At 44.6% G+C, this 7,433-nt stretch overlaps 1 protein-coding gene across 8 annotated transcripts in view; it reads right to left on the bottom strand.

The window, feature by feature from the left end:
- pcbp3 (poly(rC) binding protein 3) overlaps window positions 1–7,433 on the bottom strand; it is a 63,525-nt gene extending 56,092 nt beyond the window's left edge. For all 8 annotated transcript variants that reach the window (XM_069698857.1, XM_069698856.1, XM_069698854.1 and 5 more), the window contains exon 1: window positions 7,196–7,433. The gene's annotated coding sequence lies outside the window, so the exon portion shown is untranslated. The remainder of the gene's footprint in view (window positions 1–7,195) is intronic.

The raw sequence follows: 7,433 nt of genomic DNA on the forward strand, positions 1-7,433 counted from the left end.
CAATAATGGATAAATAAATAACGGCTTAATCACATTCATACACAATGGCACTTGCATATTATACCCCAGTGGGACGGATGTAGAGGTCAAACATTCATAGATTAAATGAAAAATATGGCCACCGATTTGTGGCTACTGTCGAAGACGGGTTGGAATCTCTGCAGGGATGAATGGATGCGAGAGTGGTTGGAAATATCGAGCCGGCGGGGGTGGGTGGGGGGGTGGGGGGGTTGTGTGTGTTTACAAAGACAATCCCATGCAGACCTCTAAATAATTGATGAGGTCACATGTTAGAGAGTTAAATAAGTTGTGCGTAATACTTCCCCCATTGCAAACTGGGTTACAAGAGGCGACTGCATCCGCCGGTCTGAACTGTTGTTAAGTGTTGAAACATTAAATCCGACCGATTAGTAGAATGGCAGGGATTCAAAATTGATGCCATACAGAGGTCATGGCTGATATTTCATATCTGCATAAGCAACTGCCCAAACTCTACGAACCTTTTCTTCCCGTTGTGCTGATCATTGCCCTCTTTCTTGTGATGCGTCTTTCATTTAATTCTTCTTTTACGAGCAATATTTGAACGTCTACTTGTGGGACACTGTCACACCTTTCCTGTTGTTCTGAACCAAGAAAACAATAATTCAGCACAATGTGGCCTGTCCATGAGAAAAAAAAAACAAGTATGTTACTGTATTTAAATAACTTTTTTTTTTTTTTAACTGGACTCGTGGTCAAAGCCTAAAATTCTGCTGGGCTGAGATGTAAAAAAAACCAACAACAACAACAACAAACAAACATGTTTTTGCTGGAAACAAAACGACACGAAAACTTTTTAAACGTAGGTAGTTACGCGGAAATGGACGTTAACCTTTGACCTTTCAACTGTATCCCGAACAAAAGCAGCAATCCCAATTTGAAAACGGACCCGACATACGGACGCGCGTCCGAGTGAAGTCCGGACGGAGTCACAAGTGAGCGCAGAGAAGCTCTCGTCTAATTTAAAACGATAGCACGAGGCTAATTCTGCCGTGGGTCCGTGCAGAGCTCCTTAATCACTGGAGCCGTCCGGACTCCAAGCCAACAATAATATCTTCTTGTCATCCCCCCTTCCCTTCCCCCCCCTCCCTTCCCCTCCACCCCTTCCCCCCCAGTGTGCAACTTGTGGGACACTGTCACGCCTTTCCTGCTGTCCTTAACTAAGAAAACAAGAATTCTGCACAATGTGTCCTCTGTTTGAGGAAAAAAAAAGAGAAGATCTTACTGTATTTCAATAAAATGTGTAACTCGTGGTCAAAGCCTAAAATTCTGCTGGGCTGAGATGTAAAAAAAAAAAAAAAAAAAAAAAAAAGTTTTTGCTGGAAACAAAACCGACATGAAAGCTTTTAAACGTGGGTCGTTACACGGACTTGTACGGCAACCTTTGACTTTTCAACTGTATCCCAAACGAATGCGCAATCCCAATTTGAACCCCCCTCAGCCCCAACCCCCTTGTATTAGCGAGTATAAAAATAGCACGGGGGGTGGGGGGGGGAGCAGAGGGGCTGCCTCATGACCCCACTCCACTTCCGAGAGTGATGCAGGGAAACCAGCAGGGAAGGCTAAAGCTCTGTTCCTGCAGCACCTTTTGCCTCATAACCCCCCCCCTCCCCCCATCCCCCCCCCAACTCCTCATCCTCTCTGATTGATCCCGCAAACCTTCACTAGCTTAAATTACATCAGCCGTTGGCTTTGCGCAGAGACAAAAAAAAAAAAAAAGAAAAGAAAAGAAAAAAGGCCCCTCAGACTGCGCAGATCATAATTCTCTCCAATAGCTTCAACCTTTTAAAGGTGCCATGTTCAATTTCAGCCTCGAGCGATGCCTCACCCCCCCACCCCCACCCCACCCCACCCCCCAAACCTTGCATTCTGTTATGAATTATGACGCGGGGATAGATTGTTTTTTAAGTTTACTGCCCAGCTCAGTGACAAGAGAACTGCTTACCAATCAACTGAGTGTGAAGGAAGGAGCGAGAGGTAAAACAAACAAAAAAAATATGGCAGTCGGCCGCACCAGTGCCCGGCCGATTGTTTGCACAGTTTGACATGTCAGCGTCTGATCGACTACCCGGAGTTCGACTTCCACACGAATGTACCGAGAGTCATCAGTCTGGGATTTGGACTAGAATCTTAAAAAAAAAAAAAAAAAAAAAAATAGCTTCACGTGTGGCGGTTGGCACACTTTGTCAAACTGCTGTTGTGAAGCAGCGCGGGCATGCATCCGTGTTTGCTGAGTAAGCGTAATGACGTCCGCCCGGCATGGACGTGTGCACTACTGACCACAACTGAAACACGCAGTCATGTGGTCCTTTCAGAATTCGCTACACCGGCCTGGTTTATTGCGATTAAGCAATATATCACCGCATGCTGCTCTTTTTGTTTTTTTTAAACGTTTTTTGTTGTTGTTGTTGTTGTTTTTTTTGGACAGCAATGCATTTCCTGCCTCGTGTTTTTGCGGAGTTACTCTCGTACAGCGAGCCGCGGCTTCACGGACGAGAGACGGAGGAGAAACGCACGAGTTGAGTTTTGTCTGCTCAAGGAGTTGATCGACAACCGCGACAGTGCGACGGCACGTGATGCTCGGACTTGATTGGTGTTACGACTCGGCCGCTCAGCGTCGTAAGGTTGGACCGTTTGCCTGCCGCCGCGCCGCGCTCCCTGAAAGACGGGGAACACTGTGCGAAAACCTGTGTTGAAAGGATTTCGAGATTAAGTACAAAAAAAAAAATATTCTGAATGGGCATCTGACGATGGATTCATTCGGGCAGTTTTTTAGTCGGCAGGCAGAAAATGGCTTTAAGTGTTCGTGAGGCCGACGTCAGTGGGCGTTCTTTGCGATTTGGCATTGCGTGCGCGTAAATCTGCGCAAGCGTGCATTTGTCAGATGTAGCCCCGGACGGGAGGGGCTTCACCACTTTCATGTTACAACCCCAGAGGCCCATCGAGGTCGTCATCCAGCCGTGACCGCCGGTAAGGGAACCCGCTTTTTAATGTCCTGTCTGTTACGAACTAGATGACCCTCATGTGCTGCACTTTGTGTCAGCTGGTCTGTATAGTTAATGCGGCGGCCGTTTCACCTGCCAAAAACGGTACGAGTCTAACAGACGAACAAATGCTTAAGTATAATCATATACTGTACCTGCATCAGTGTCAGTGTCCATCTAAAGTCCATCTAGAGTTCAAGTTTTTCATGTGGCAAACTAAGTGATCTTTTTTTTTTTTTTTTTACTTTCTCGTTTTTTGGTTTTCTGAAAGAAAGAACTGAGGAGTACAAAAATGTGGAGATCAATGAATAGCCATATAACCGGGTTTTTATCAGGAGTTCTTTGCCAAATACGTCACAAAAGAAATAACACAAAGTGTAAAGTCTAAAGGAGTCTGAAAAATATCAACTAAAAAAGTCCAGAACCTCACATAGAAAAAAAGTTTAATTTCCAAATGGCATTTTAATATTCAAATAAAAACCTGATACGTGAGATTTTTGTTATTATTTAGTGCATTTTATTTGTTGTTCTTAACTGTTAATGTTTAAAAAAACTTTTTTTTTACTTTTGTGCTGCAAGTTTCCCAAGATCATGTACGAACACATTCGTTAAATAAGCCATATTAGTGATTTCATTTTTACTCGTTTTGCAACATCACGACCTTTAGATAAATCTCTGCTCTCCACTTTACAGCATAAAACTTGCATCGAGCTCCATCTAAATTCCTAATGAGAAAAAAAAAAAAAACATATGCCAGTGTACTGTTAGTTTTCTATTTCTTAATTCAAAAGAAAGCACCCACAAGTCAGTAACTCCTCGACGGCCCTTTTGTACGCGTCCATTTGCCCTCCGTCACTGCACCGGGTACCAAGACAGCAGCCAGTCAGTGTCACAGGCCTTTTTCACACTGAGCCAGTCCCTTCCCAGGCAACTCCCGGCACACTCTGTGCCCTGAGCCAGGCCAGCGGGAGATCCGGAACGGCTCGAAAGGGCCAAGTCACAAAGGGCCAGCTGCTTGCAGAGCATTGGCTTTACATACGAGGAAGTAGGGCTCACTGAATGTACTGGATACGTGTGATCCGTCTTTTTAATCGTGCAGTTATTGAAAATGGAAAAAATTAGTGCGCTGAAAATAAAGAATTTACTTCCGTGTAATTGATCAGGAGTTGCATATGCTCAGTTTTGATCAGGGTTTTTCCTCAACGACATCACGTGATAAAACTAAAGCGCGTCAACTCCGCGTCTCATTCGCTGCCCTTTCGCCCGCTTTATTTGGTGTTTTTTTGTTTTGTTTTTGTTGCTCGGATCGATTCCCGAACCTTCCCGACGCCGAGCGCCCTCAGCTGACGTCTGTGGCGTTGCGCGATGCCGAAGTGTAAAGCTGCTCTGACACGGCGAGCCGCGCTTCATTGTCTGCATTAACTACACGCAGCTCAACTTGAGCTCAAAGCGGTGGCTCATGAGGCCGCGGGAGTGTGCAAACACATCGCGGAGGCTCATAAATATCTCATTCTACAACGGATCTTCCGTATGCATTCTTGTGAGCGCTCACACCGAAAGTGTGCCGTAAGTGCGTTTAAATATAGCTGCACGGGAGCTTGCCCGGCTGACGCGAGAGCCGCCGGCCGACGCAGGAACTGACGGCTACGAGGAGGAAAAGTTGAGGCCATTGTTTTATTACGTAAATCTATCGCCACGCTTAGATGGTTTAGCATCTCGGTGGGGGTGTGAGGTTTCACTTAAGAGGAAAACTGACTAAATGTGGACTGTTATATATGAGGATAAAACAACAACAAAAAAGAAGTCAATTTCACCTGAAGATTAAAGTAGGGATGAATTATTCCAATATTGTAGGTGCTAGTGGGCATAGACCTTTCTCCAAAATGAGTCATCAAATGAGTCATCCATTCATTCACGATGATACAAGCAGATTGACTTACTCAGCTGCATTTCATGAGCTTCGGTTTGCTTTTCTTGGTAGGGCTGGCAGTTTTCCACCTTTTTGTATTTTTTTGTTTTTTTTTGTTCTATTTCCTAATAAAGCAGTTCAACTTTAATATTTAAAAGCCCACCATCAGCACGATGTCCGTGTTAATGAAAGAAAACAACTGAAGTTTGCATTAATATCAGGAAGGCGAGCAGTTGTGACTTGTTTTGGTTTTTGGCTTCCAGTCAACCCGAGCCCGTGTTGTGGGACGGAGCAGACGACCGCCCACATGTTTCTCCGCTCCAATTTACACTTCAACTTACAGACCGACGCCTGGTGGGATGAATATGAGGATGCCGTCAGCGGCGTCGTAAACACTCTCCTACGTCGGTCGGAAACATCATAAACATGCTAAATCGAAGTTATGTTGGGTCCGATTTTTTAAGTGTGGAGGATTTCGGTGTTTTCGCTCTGTTGTTGAACACTCAACGGCGCTGCCCTCCCCCGAGGCGATTCTATTGAGGCTGCAGACATTCCCAAAAGGCTTTGTCACAGATGCTCTTTTTTTTTTCTAAATTAGAAAATGATTATCGCAGAGGAAAAAGGTCAAACTGTCGACGAGAGAAAGCTGTTTTTTTGTTGTTGTTTTTGTTTAAGTTAAAAGTCGCAGGCAGACTACAACGTGAAAATAATTTGACAGGCTATTAACATGCTAATAAAGTCGTGCATTCCTCACTTCTCAGAAACGACCGCACGTGAGTGTGATCTGCGTATCTTTTGGATTTTTGGCCTGTAGTCAGACAAAAAAAAAAAAAAAGTCTGCGAAACAGAAGTTTGTAGACAAACACTTAATTGTTTAATTTAAATACAATTGGCATATATTGATAATTCAACTAATGGTTAGTCGCAGCTTTAATAGAAATACAGTTAAACTAACACTTAAAAACTTTGTAAAAAAAAAAAAACCCGAAAAAACAACAACTAGCAATTTTGGTGGTCTTCAAATTTGAAAAAAAAATGTTCCAGTTATGTTTTAGTACCAACTCCTCGCAAAACCCTCTCAAAACAAACAAAACGCATCCGGAGAAGCATTTCCTCAATTGTTGACATTGTTGTAAGCTCCAATTTTCTGAAATGACAGAGTGGCTTTAAAATCTCTTGGCTGGCAGTATTGATGTCTAAAGCACTTTAGCAGTATCTCTGTCTCCGCCACACACACACACACACACACACACACACACACACACACACACACACACACACACACACACACACACACACACACACACACACACACACACACACACACACACACACACACACACACACACACACACACACACACACACACACACACACACACACTCTCTCTCTCTCTCTCTCTCTCACTCTCTCTCCCCACTTCCCCTTCCTGGTGAAGTACAGGATGTGCGGCTGAAGAACTAAGCAGTTTTTTCTCCTGTCTGCTGTTGCCAGGAATGCTTTATGGGCCATGTTAATATTGGAGTTCTCTTGCCGGAAAGATTGCTTGATTCAATCAAGCAAGTCACTGCCTTGTAAAGTCATTACACTTTGTGCAATGTCATGTGTTCTGGAGCCAGTGGACGGTCCCGTGTTTTTGTTGTCCCGGCATTAGGGAAGTAGCCTAGCAGAAAGCATGTGTGCCCAGCACGTCAGCGCCTATAAATAGCCATCACCAACTAACATAAACACTTTTTAAAAAAAAATCAATTAGAGATGCATTTTCCATAACCCAAAACAAAACACAGCATGTTGTCCTTGTCCATTTGTGCTGCGGGGGGGGGGCAGACTTATAAAATAAAAGACTTCCGACCAAAATTGCACACGCTGAAGGCTTGAGGGTATCAGATTGCAAAAAAAAAAGGACAGGAGAGAAAGATGCAGAGATTGTGTGGTAGGGAGGGAGGAGGAAGTTGATATCCACGCAGGATATCAGAGGAAGAAGAGAAATAACAGTGACCTCACTGATAGCATCTCCTGTAACTGTGTCACTTTTTTTCTGAGAGGGACAGAAGAGCCGCAGGGACCAAAAAAAAAAAAAAAAAAAACTTGAAATATGCAGAAAGGAAAAGGCGAAGAGGACACGGAGAGCAGAGACAGACGAGAGGAAAAGAAAACAACAGCAGTTTGAAGTGAGTGGAGCAGAGGGAGAGAAGTACTTTTTTTTTTTTTTTTTTTTTTTTTTTTTAAGCCTCAGTGCAGGCTGAGAAGAAGAGACTCTTACCTGCTCAGAGGTGGTGGTTTTTGGTGGGACGGAGAAGTAAGGAGAGTCAAAGGGTCCCGGGGTGGTCTGGGCGAGGGGGTGGGGTGGGGGTTGGGGGGGGGTCTCGGTCCGGCTTGAAGCAGGGCTGGAGGGTGGTCCAAGGAGAGGGGAGGAAGGATGGAGTGACAGGGAGCAGGGAGACGGGGAGGCTAAAGGGGGGAGAATAAAACGCCGCTTGCCTCTCCCTCCCTTTCTCTCT

The sequence above is a fragment of the Brachyistius frenatus genome, unplaced genomic scaffold (assembly GCF_029030835.1).
Source record: "Brachyistius frenatus isolate BFR_SWC_R1_liver_20210118 unplaced genomic scaffold, ASM2903083v1 Contig_28, whole genome shotgun sequence".
Lineage (NCBI taxonomy): Eukaryota > Metazoa > Chordata > Actinopteri > Embiotocidae > Brachyistius > Brachyistius frenatus.